This window comes from Panthera tigris, chromosome D1 (assembly GCF_018350195.1).
Source record: "Panthera tigris isolate Pti1 chromosome D1, P.tigris_Pti1_mat1.1, whole genome shotgun sequence".
Lineage (NCBI taxonomy): Eukaryota > Metazoa > Chordata > Mammalia > Carnivora > Felidae > Panthera > Panthera tigris.
The window spans coordinates 27,116,958-27,129,398 of NC_056669.1; the positions used below are offsets into that span (position 1 = coordinate 27,116,958).

The 12,441-nt window shown below is 43.4% G+C and overlaps 1 non-coding gene across 1 annotated transcript; it reads left to right on the top strand.

Annotated features, from left to right (window-relative positions):
- On the top strand, window positions 1-106 carry LOC122231553. Its single transcript, XR_006208823.1, has one exon. It is a non-coding gene; the product is annotated as a U6 spliceosomal RNA (small nuclear RNA).
- The last annotated feature ends 12,335 nt before the right edge of the window (window positions 107-12,441 follow it).

The following is a 12,441-nucleotide window of genomic DNA, read 5'->3' on the forward strand; positions in this document are numbered from 1 at the left end:
GTTCTCGCTTCAACAGCACATTTACTAACATTGGAACAATACAGAGAATATTAGCATGGCCTTGCACAAGGATGAGATGTAAATTTGTGAAGTGTTCCATATTAAAAAAAAAAAAAAAAGCTTGGGTGGCTGTGCTGGGCATGAAGATATGCCCCTAAGGTTTCCTTGGGGGGAGGATTTGTTACCCTTGGTTCTAGGATTGATGTCAGTAGACAACCTTGAGCAGTCAGCCCCTTTGACAGCTGCCTCACCCAAAGGCATATCATTCCTGGGGATAGCCCACTTCCAATGACCAATTAAGGCAGAGGGTAAAAGTGCAGCTACTTGGGCCCATTCAGGCCAACTCTGAAGGGTTATTTGCTCCTGTGTTCCTTCTGGAGTCAGCTGAGGCTGCTGGACCCATATTGCAGTTGGATTTCTCTCTGTGCCCACTTCTGCTACCTTTCTCTCTGCTCCAGATGTGTGGATCCCAGAGGCATCCCCTACTTAACATCCTGAACCCTGAACTCTTTCTCACAGTCTACTTCTTGGAGAGCTTGAACTGCAACAGTTCAATTTATCTATGCTTCTTTTGGAGCAGGGGTTGGTAGTTTTCCATAAATGGCTAGATGGTAAATATTTCAGTCCTTGCATTCCAACCCTGCCTTTGTAGTGTGAAAGCCACCATAGATAACATGTGGATAAATGAGCATGGCTGTGTTCCAATAAAACTTTATAAAAATAGGCAGGTGGCTGGATTTGGCATATGGATGTAGTTTGCCAGAGAATTACTAATTGCTGAGAATTACAGATTCATTTCAGATGATTGGAGAATTCTGGAGAAGTCCTGATTAATTTCTTCATGTCCAATATTGCATAAGTTACAAAGCAGCTCTTTATTGTGCATACTGAGTGCTGAATGCTGGATAAAGCCAGTAAGATACACTCCTAACAGAGCTAACAGCCCATGAATACAGTTTCAACACAAGACAGATTTATGATCTAATGCTAGAAGGTACTTTTAGAGGTTGTCTTCTGCTTTAGGCAGAGTTGTTCCCCTTTAGCCTGGTTCATTAGCAGCTTGGCATCCCCTTCTCAGGATCCATGGAGATGGAGGAAGAAGACTCCCAAAGGGAAGAATGAGGGAAGGAAATGACCAAGACCTCTGCCAGCACTTTTGCATGTTATTTCACTTCCTTCACACAAACTGTGGGTATTAGCATCCCCATTTTGCATAGGAAGAGATTGCCTTGGAGAAAGTAAGGGGGTCTTCTCTGCACACCTTGTAAACAGTGGAACTGATTTTAAACCCAGGCATGTGGGACTTCAGAGATGATGCCCTTTCCACTCCCCCAGGCTGACCTGCCAGCTTGGCCTTGGACTGGAGATAGTTCTTTAAACCTGATCATTTCTGCCTAAGAGTGCTTGGCACAAAGAGCTGAATCCTGGACCAACTCTCATGGCTCTGTTCCTGGTGTTCATTGGAGGCTGAGTTTCCACATTCTTGCCATTAGCAGCCAGCTCTGAACTGTGGCATCTGATGAATTGAAGCTTTTGGATGCCTGGGCCTGGCTGGGTGGTGCTGGCTTTGAAGTTCACTTTCGATCCTTGCAGGTATGAGCATGGTGCCCCCCCCCCCACCTGCACCAAGCCCTATCACCTTCGTTCTGTCAGGCAGCTGTCATCACCCCATAGGGCTTTTCTTCACAGCCTGTTGTCAGGAAGCTGGCCAACTCCTTGGGAAGGTGAGAGAGGAAATTAGGAGGCTGGGGGCTGGAGGGAATCATGCTATCACTATGCTCTTACCCTAGGGCTGATGGAAATAACACTGCTCGGGCAGCTGGGGAGATCTGGCTGAAGCCCAGGCTCTGCTGCACATCAGCAGTGTGGTCCTGGGTAAGTCCCGTAATGTCTTTGAACTGCTTCTCACCTGTATAAAGAGGGTAAATGTTCTGGCTTGCCTACTTACTGCATGGTGAAGTTGTAAGGATCCACCTGAGTGACACGTGAGAGAAAGCAGCTGGAGAAGAAACAGGGCATAGTTCAGTGGTTCTCACACGTCAGTAAGAACCACCTGGAGGCTTGTCAAAATGAGAATCCTGGGGCCACTTTCAGAGTTTCTAATTCAGTCGACCTGGGGTGGGGCCTGTTCTTCAAGACCCCTTTCTTTTCTTTTCTTCTTTTTTTTTTAATATGAAATTTATTGTCAAATTGGTTTCCGTACAACATGTTCTTCAAGACCCCTTTATTTTCTTTTTTTTTTAATATGAAATTTATTGTCAAATTGGTTTCCATACAACACCCAGTGCTCATCCCAACAGGTGCCCTCCTCAATGCCCATCACCCATTTTCTCCTCTCTGCCATCCCCCATCAACCCTCAGTTTATTCTCAGTTTTTAAGAGTCTCTTAGGGGCGCCTGGGTGGCTCAGTCGGTTAAGCATCCGACTTCAGCTCAGGTCACGATCTCGCGGTCAGTGAGTTCGAGCCCCACGTCGGGCTCTGGACTGATGGCTCAGAGCCTGGAGCCTGCTTCCGATTCTGTGTCTCCCTCTCTCTCTGCCCCTCCCCCATTCATGCTCTGTCTCTCTCTGTCTCAAAAATAAATAAACGTTAAAAAAAAAAAAGAGTCTCTTATGGTTTGCCTCCCTCCCTCTCTAACTTTTTTTTCCCCTTCCCCTCCCCCATGGTCTTCTGTTAAGTTTCTCAGGATCCACATAAGAGTGAAAACGTATGGTATGTGTCTTTCTCTGTGTGACTTATTTCACTTAGCATAACACTCTCCAGTTCCATCCACGATGCTGCAAATGGCATGATTTCATTCTTTCTCATTGCCAAGTAGTATTCCATTGTATATATAAACCACAATTTCTTTATCCATTCATCAGTTGATGGACATTTAGACTCTTTCCACAATTTGGCTATTGTTGAAAGTGCTGCTATAAACATTGGGGTACAAGTGTCCTTATGCATCAGCACTCCTGTATCCCTTAGGTAAATTCCTAGCAGTGCTATTGCTGGGTCATAGGGTAGATCTATTTTTAATCTTTTGAGGAACCTCCACACTGTTTTCCAGAGTGGCTGCACCCATTTGCATTCCCACCAACAGTACAAGAGGGTTCCTCTTTCTCCACATCCTCTCCAGCCTCTATAGTCTCCTGATTTGTTCATTTTAGCCACCCTGACTGGCGTGAGGTGATATCTCAGTGTGGTTTTTGATTTGTATTTCCCTGATGAGGAGTGACATTGAGCATCTTTTCATGTGCCTGTTGGCCATCTGGATGTCTTCTTTAGAGAAGTGTCTATTCATGTTCAAGACCCTTTTCAAATTTCTTTTTCATGAAGCCTTTCTTAGGTACTATAGTTCCAGCTGGTCTCTACTCTAAATGTGTAAACTGGGATGTCCCATGGTTTGTACTCCTGTGGAATGGCACCCATGGTGAGCCCAGCAGTGGCTGCCTGGAGTGCTCTCTTGGGCAGGATGCTGGAGCCACATCCTGGCTCAAGGCAGAGTGCCAGCACTTATTCACATAGGTGTAGACAGGGAGGTGGCAGCATGCATAATAGATATTTGTCATCCCTGACTTAGAGACTCGTGTGTATTTTCTGTGTGCTGGGCTTGTCTTTACAATTAAATTATACACTTCTTGATGACAGATGCAATGTCTTTTACTGCTGTCTCTTCTGTGATACTTGGCTTCAAACAAATCACCCTGAGCTCTGAACTCCCTGAGCACAGGGCTGTCTGTGTCCTGCTCATTTTGACCTCCGAGGACTAGCACAGTGGTGCCAGGTCATGTTAGTGGCTGCAAATATTCTTTGCTCAATCAAATAATAATTTTAAAATACTGGAATAATGTTCCCCAAGTTTTTGTTCTGGCTACAATTTAACGACTTTCAATCTAATCTACATTATTGACACGCTCTCCACTATTTTCTTAAGTCCAGGCAATCAACAAACCAATAAATCAGGCCATGATTTGCAGTGTTTGTCAATTTTTGTGGTGAAAATACTTCTGCCTTGTTGATTTCGAGCTTCCAGAGTGACACCATTGAATACAGAGTTGGGAAGAGGGGCGCAGCAGCACACCCCTCTACAGGTTTTCCACTACACACACAAATAGATGGAAATAACCTCCAAGCACAAGTAAATGTAAACCTATTAGGAAGTGATAGTTTTTGAATATTTATTACCTTTTAACAATATTACTGATTTGTTCGTAAGTTTGCATGATTTAATGATTAATAATGGCCGTGCTTGACACCCGGTCTGCATGATTCCTAAAACTGTAACAACTGGTTCTCGTGAGTTCTCTTGAGCACACCACTGGATGAATTGGTATAGGTCTGCAGAAGTTAGGACTTTTTTGGTTGCAAGTAATAACAGTTTACCAAATAAATTGCCTAAGCTGAGAGGAATTATTTTGCCTTACAAAATTTATTTTTAATTTTTTAAATGTTCATTTATTTTTGAGACAGAGAGAGACAGAGCATGAGTGGGGGAGGGTCAGAGAGAGAGGGAGACACAGAATCTGCAACAGGCTCCAGGCTCTGAGCTGTCAGCACAGAGCCAGACGCGGGGCTCAAACTCACAGACCGTGAGATCTTGACCTGAGCTGAAGTCGGAAGCTCAACAGACTGAGCCACCCAGGTGCCCCATTGCCTTACAAAATTTAAAGCATACAGAAGGGTAAGGTATGTCTGGCTTCAGGCCAGGTGTCTTTAGGACCTGTTCTTTTTTTCTGTCAGCTTTTCTGTCTTCTACGTGATGTCAAGTTGCCCACCTACAGCTCAGGCCTCCTTGTCTGAGGTTTCAGTCATCCAGAAAGAAGCAAGGCCTTGGCCTCACTGCTTCTGTTTATGTTCTCTGTTTGTCCCTGGGCCAGGGTCCAGGGCTGGGAAGTGTGAAGCTCTCTGCTGGGGACTCAGTTGTTTCTCCTCACCATCAATGCATATGTTGACACTCCACCCTCCAGTGTGATGTATGAGGATAGGGTTCTTGTGATGAGATTAATGCCTTTTTAAGAGAGCTTTCTCTTTCTGTCAAATAAGGATGTAGTCAGAAGGCAGCCATCTATCTGCAAGCCAAGAAGAGAGGCCTCACAGGGAACCAAGTTGGTTAGCACCTTCATCTTGGGCTTCCCAGCCTCTAGATGGTAAGAAATAATTTCTTGTTGCTTAAGCCCCCCAATCTATGGCATTTTGTTATGGAACCCCACACTGACTAAGGCTTTTCTTCTCCAGGCTGAACCTGACAGATCCAAGCATCTGGACTGAGAAAGGAAAGGGGTTTCCTCAGAGGAAATTCCAGGTATCATTACTGGAAGGGTGATTGGAAGCAGACAGCAAAACAAACATCCATCATAAGTTCTCCCTCTCTCTGGGCAGAAGAAATAGTTTCCTGGCTCAGAGGGTTCAGGTGTCAGGACAGCCTTTCTGGATATATGATTGGATCACTCCTTTTGTGTATAAGGGGGGAAAATAGGAGAGGAAAAGAATAGAAACCTGATAGGGTAGCCACAGTCTAAATATTCCATGATTTGAGGGCTTGATTTTTTCTTTTTAAGATTTTTAAAAGATATCTTTAAAAGATAATTAAACAGTTAAAAAATGTTTATTTATTTTTAAGAGAGAGAGAGAGAGGCAGGAGAGAGGGAGACACAGAATTCAAAGCACATTCCAGGCTCTGAGCTGTCAGCACAGAGCCTGATGTGGAGCTCAAACTTACAAATCATGAGATGGTGATCTGAGCCAAAGTTGGATGCTTTCCTGACTGATCCACCCAGGCACCTCTGGGGTTTGCTTTTGACAGGGGGTTCAAGGCAAGCCACCTGAGAATGTGCCACTTTGGCATGTGGATTATTTCAAGCTTATGACAATCAAGGCCCAAAGGACTCAGGAAGAGCTTTATACCTCTCCCTTAACTGCCTAAAAGAATTTAGTTAGGGGATCTGGTCCCAAAGAGGGCTATCACCAGAGATAACCTCAAGGTTGGGCTAGGTGTGGTAGACTGGGGTAGGGGGAAGGGGCCTGTTTGGTCAGATTCCTCTCTGTGTTCTATTGTCTGTGCATGGCACAATAAACTTTTTTTTCCCACCAAACATTTGCTCTTCCCACCTTCCTGTGAATTGTCTTCTTTCCCTTTGAAGCTCAAGATTCCTTCCCCCTTCTCCTTAGCTTAGGATGGCATATAAACCTCAGTTGCTTCACTTTCTTTGAGCCTCATAGCTTCAGGGTTTCTGGATGTAGAAAATTAAATTTGTTTTTCTCCTATTAATCTGTGTTATGCTAATTTAATTATTAGACCAGCCAAAGAACCTACAAGGGAAGAAAGGGAAAGTTTTCCTCCCCTATACCTCCCACCAGGGGAACACAGCAATATGTTTCTGGCACAAAGGACTGTTGAGAATGTTGCTCTAAGAATCCCAGGGCTCAAACTTTAGCTACTTGGGTGAGAAGCTTGTGCTTTTACAAGTTGAGAGCTTGTGGAAGCTCTAAAAAGAAGTATCTTTACTGGGGAGTATCTTGCTGATATTAGGAGCATCTTGCTAGGGGTTTGGTGTGAATTCTAGACTGACCAGCCACTCTTTTTTTTTAAGACACCACTCTTAAAGACCCATCACTATTAGGCCACTAGAAGGCTCTTGAATTTGGTGTGTGAAATTACATAGGTGCCTAGAAAAATGAGTGCAATGTGAGGTCACAGACAGTATCTCCACCAGGAAATTTTGGAAGAAAAAGAGCTGGGGTTAGCAGTGGGCAGGTAAGATATAGAGTTTTTTTTTTTTTTTAATTTTTTTAAAAAATGTTTATTTATTTTTGAGACAGAGAGAGACAGAGCATGAACGGGGGAGGGTCAGAGAGAGAGAGAGGGAGACACAGAATCTGAAACAGGCTCCAGGCTCTGAGCTGTCAGCACAGAGCCCGACACGGGGCTCGAACTCACGGACCGTGAGATCATGACCTGAGCCGAAGTCGGACACTTAACCGACTGAGCCACCCAGGCGCCCCAAGATGTACTGTTTTATACGAACTTGTAAAGAGGTGAAATGAAGAGAAACTTTGACTGGAACCAGATGTTTGTCTAACTGTTCCAGCCTAATGACTTGGCTCTTCAGGTTCATTTGGGGCCATGGGTACAGGAGAGAATGCCAGGCTTCCTGGACAACATCAATTCCAAAATTCTCTCTATCCCTGGAGGTCAACAAGACATTGACCTGAGGTTCACCCTGTACTTGGGGTTTTTGTTCAATACAGTGGGGTAGGAGAAACTTGCCACCTGCCACACACCTGTATGATATACAATACAGCGAGAATTTCCTATATACATTGGGCACTGTGCCAGATGTTATTACAAACACACCATCTCGTTTGATTCCCTCAACTACTTTGTATTGCAGTCAATTGTCCTTATTTGCAGAAGAGGAAACTGAGGCTCAGAGGCCACAGTTCCATGACTAATAAGTAGCATTGCTGAGCTGTAACCTAGATCTTTCTGACTTCAATGGCAGTGTTGATTTTCTCCATGTGATGATGAGCTGCAGGTGTAGCAGCCATTGACTGAGCACTAATCATAAGCACAATCATCATTTTATCTATTTGTGTCTTGTTCACAACCATACTCCCAGTGGCTAGTGGTGGAAGTTAAGAAAATACAGGATATAGTTTTCTTAATGTTTTTAAATGTTTATTTATTTTGGAGAGAGAGACAGCATGAGTAGGGAATGGGAAGAGAGGAAGGGAGACATAGAACGTGAAGCAGGCTCCAGGCTCTGAGCTGTAAGCACAAAGCCTGATGCGGGGCTCGATCCCACAAACTCTGAGATCATGACCTGAGCTGAAGTCAGATGCTCAACTGACTGAGCCACCCAGGCACCCCAGGATATACTTTTCTTAATAACCCTTGGCATAGGCATTTAAAAAATTCCACTTTAGAAAAGAAGAAACTACCTCAGAGAACTTATGTACTTTTTCTAAGTTCTCAGAGATTATTATACAACCTCAGAATTCTATATGAATTCAAAATTGATTATTGTTACATTTCTTGGTGTGTTCCTCCCCCCCCCCCCACCTTGACCTGCCCTGTGATACACACCTTCTCTCCCCATTGGGTAGATGTAAGCCAAATATAAGTGGGGAGAGGGTGGCAGTGGTGTTGGGATGTGCATCAGCTTGACATTGAGAGCAGCCAAGAGGTAGATCAGCAAGCTGGATTCAGGCCCTCTTCTCTTTCAGTTCAGTATGTGCTTTATTTATTCTGATTTCTTTCTTAAGATTTCATTTTTTTCCCCAAATGGGAGATTTTTTTTTTTTTTTGCCCTCAGGAACAGAAAGTATTTCATGTACAGAAATTATTATTCAGAGGTATCTTTGTTTTTTTTTATTAATTTTTTATGTTTATTTATTTTGAGAGGGAGGGACAGAATGCATGTGTCTGTGCACTCACACGGAAGCAGGGGAGGGGCAGAGAGAGAGGGAGAGAGAGAATCCCAAACAGGTTCTGCCCTGATAGTGACTTGGGGCTCTATTCCATGAACCATGAGATCATGACCTGAGCCAAAATCAGGAGATGGATGCTTAACCAACTGAGCCACTCAGGTGCCCCAATGTAGGTATATTTTATAATAGGCCAAACAACTTCTCTTGAATATTACAAATACTTATACTACCAAATAGGCACAAGTTTACTCTTAATGCTTAAATATTAATGTTCTGAGTCTGATTCTTTTAAACATTTGTATTCTTAATTCTCAGTTTTCCCAGAGTTGAAAGATAATATCCACTAAGGAAATAATAATGCCATCCCAAGCAGTTTAGGGAAAATTCAGAGATTTTAGCTAGGAGCGTAGCCTGGATTCTTGCCTGCCCTATTTGTAGCCCACACCAGGACTTCATCATGTTATAAGTGGTTGAGCTTGTATACAGGGCTGCACAAGCTGGTATGACCATATGGGTACTTACTAGGGTATCACTCTTGCTTACACTCATTTTATTTCTCTAAGCCCTGTCCCAGACTGTTATGGAACCAGGCTGGAATGCTGGCAGAAAAACCAAGTGGCACGCAGAGATCTTGGTGGATCAGAGATTTATTTAACACCGGTGGGCTCAGAAGAGACCGTTTCTCCAAAGATCTGAGCACCGAATACAAGTGGGGAGGGTAATTTATGGTCGTCAGCTTCCATATCTGTGGGGGTTTTTGTGTGCACAGCAAACAAAGGAAGAACCCAGAGGAGGGGTCTCTAAGCTAGAGACCAGAGCTTATTTTAGCCCCATTGGCCATCTTTGGTGCAGTACTGTATTCACTACTCCAACATTCTGCCCCCACCCCCCACCTTTGATGCCTTTAAAAAAAATTTTAGTAGGCATCACCTTTTAGTTTTACAGGTTGGTACCCTTGGAAGGCTAAGATACATGCAGTAGTTTGGCGAGCAACAGTGTTTTTAATAAAACATACCATGGCATTCAGTATACAGGGGCCGATGGATAGAAGTAAAATTATGGAGAGGGCAGGAAGCCAGGATGCCCAATCTGTGAGATCCCACCCTTACTATTGATTGATACTTTCCTGTTGTCTACGTTGAATTTGTTCCTTGAGTTCCTTAAACTTAGTTGTAACTATTCCTGACTGGTTTATGAAATAGCAACATTCCTCTCCAGGAAGATGCAAGTCCCTCCTTTTTCTGAAGTGAGGAGGTCGAGGGCTCACCTATTTTGGAGGGTCACTGCCACCAGAGAATTTATTTGGCTTTGTAAGGTTACCAGAGGATCTGCCACCCATTCCATGTCTTCATTTAGCTCTTGAGATAGTCTATGGTCTAGTCCTACAGATGAACCTATGCCCCCTATTCTGGTTCCTATTCCTGTCACAATTCCTGCTCCTATCAGAACGGGTAGCAGGATTGCCTGTTTAGCCCAAACTTGGGGCTAAAAGCTGTTAGGAACTGATCTTCAGTGTACACAGGTATCTCTGGGGTTAGGAAGGCGGAATAACATGTCTGAGTCCAGTTGACCTTTAAGCATCGGTAGGCCAAATTAGAAAACAGAACACACCAGGGGTTGAACATAGGGTTATATTCCTCTTTAAGGTTCTATTTCTTCCATATAGAGAGGTACTGTTCATACCTTCAGGGAATGTACAGATTGTTGGCATTTGTGAGATGGATCCCAGGGGCCAGGGGTCCAATTAAGACAGAGATGTTGGTTTTGAGATTTTCAGGAGCTTTCCAGGTCAAAGGGATAGGAGTGGCTATGTAAGCCCTCCAGCTGAGGGGCAAGCACATCTAGCAGGTTTGGGTGTGCTTATCTATTTTATGGAGGAGTTGTAGTGTAGTGTTGGCCCAATGCTGGAGTGGGGAATTGGTAAGCATCTGATTGAGGGCTGAAAGTTTCAAACCTTGGTAGGGTGCCAGGGGAGTGGTCACCTTTATGGCTTATATTACCCTCTCCCAAGTGTCCTTTATAACCTTTTGAAGGGCCCTGTCTTGCATCCCTCCCCGGTCCGAGATCCCCCATTGAGGAATGTAAGTATAGCAAATTTGCTTCCCTCTCTGGAGGCCCTTATTGTGATATGGGTTCCTGACATTTTGGGTTATCTCTATGGTCTAATACTTAGTCCTTGGGGTACAGATGACTGACAGAGAGTGGGTGTTTTTCCCTTGTAGCAATCTTTGTGGAGGGAGGTGAAGGCACTGAACACCCTTGACCCCCCTTATTGTCATATAACAATCCTGGGGGCAAAGTGGCTAAGTGGCAGTTGTGAGGGTGAGAGAGGTTATCGTAATATACAGGCAATACTGAATGATCCTCCCATCCAGAGGAGGTATGTGAGACCCAGCATGCATCTTTTGTACCATGTCCGGCTTGTTGGAGCAGTCTCTATCAGGCCAACAGTAAGCAGTAAGATCAGGACTATGACACCAGTAAGGGGCAAGGGCTGGCAGAGGTGCATCTTAACCCCTGGGCTCAGTCCACATATTGATTCCTCAAGCTTCTGCTGTGCACAGGCCAGCCAGCTTCTTGCATGTGGCTGGAGCAGGGCTGAAGATCTCAGAGGCCAGTGTCTTTTTAAGGGTCCATTTAAGCGGGTTGACTGGATCTGGATCACTTCACCAGGTTGAGGGTTCCTCTGAGTTGGTCTTCTTAGCTCTGGAGTCATGGACCCATGGGGTGATAACTGAAACTGAATCCTCTATTTGGTTGTATATCTGTAAAGTCCACCTCCAAGTCTTTGAAAGGGGTGGGTTTCTGGTAACTGTCAGATCAGATTTAGGGAAGATATGGTTTGCATATTTAGAGATCCATCCTGTTTTCCAGTTGTTTAAATAATCATATGCCCATGGGGTCTTATTATTATCCCCATAGAATGACAAGAACAAAAGATTGCCTATACATGAAATACTGTGACAATTTTCTGAAGTTTACCTCAGGTTGTCTAGTTTAGGCAAACAACAAACATTTAAAGGCAATCATAACTAGAATTTAACATCCATAACGGTGCGTTGTTGAAACATAGTTGTTCTCTTTACCCCCCCTCCCCTTTCCAGAGATAGCCAAATTGAGACCAATGCATTTGTAGAACAAATCCAGTCTTAACAAATCTGGCCTAATTATTTACATAAGCTCAGCAAGAATAGCTATTGATCATGAGGATCTTTTAAAGTTTGCTTTGCTGGAATCTTTTATAAGGAATCTCAGTGTTGAAATTTTAGTAGCCTCTCTAGACCAGAAGCCAAGCCAAATACTTGCCATAGACAGGCTTGCAATACCTGTAGAATTGGGCGAATTCCTCTTCATGAGGTCCCCAAGATATCCTGAGGTTCCTGTACCTGCCAGGAAGTGACCTTAAGGCACCAGGCCAACATTTCCAAGGGACTTTATGGCTCCATGTTTTATAAAGCCAACTCTCATTCCTTAAAGCTGTCTGGTCATATCTGAGTCTATGAATGTCATCCTCAAATATGACATTCTAGTCAAAGCCTTGGTAAAATAACCAGTATTTCCAATGGTGACCTGTTACAAGATGAACAGATTCTTATTGAACTTATGCAAACAATTGTAATTTCCATGAAAGAAAGAATACTCATTGAGGGTTTTGAATTTCAGGGGAATTATGTAGAGAGAAAAGATAAATGCTTCAGTTTACAAATGCATACTTTATGACATTTTTGTATATCATAGATATCTTAAGAGAAATTTTCCTTAATCTGGAAGAGGAAACATTAGAGAACTAGCAAGATTTTCAACAAGAATCACAAATCTATAATCTTCCTCAGTTCATTTAATCCCATGTTCCTAATTCTTGTTCAATTTGAATGAAGCTTTTTAGTTCTGGAAATTCTTACCCATTTTAATATTAATCTTAAAGATGTCGAATACTTGTATTGTCCCCAAAGTCCTTTTTATAAATCTCCTTGAAGAAACATGTTTTGTGAGAGAATAAGAACGATTATAAATGACAACATCTC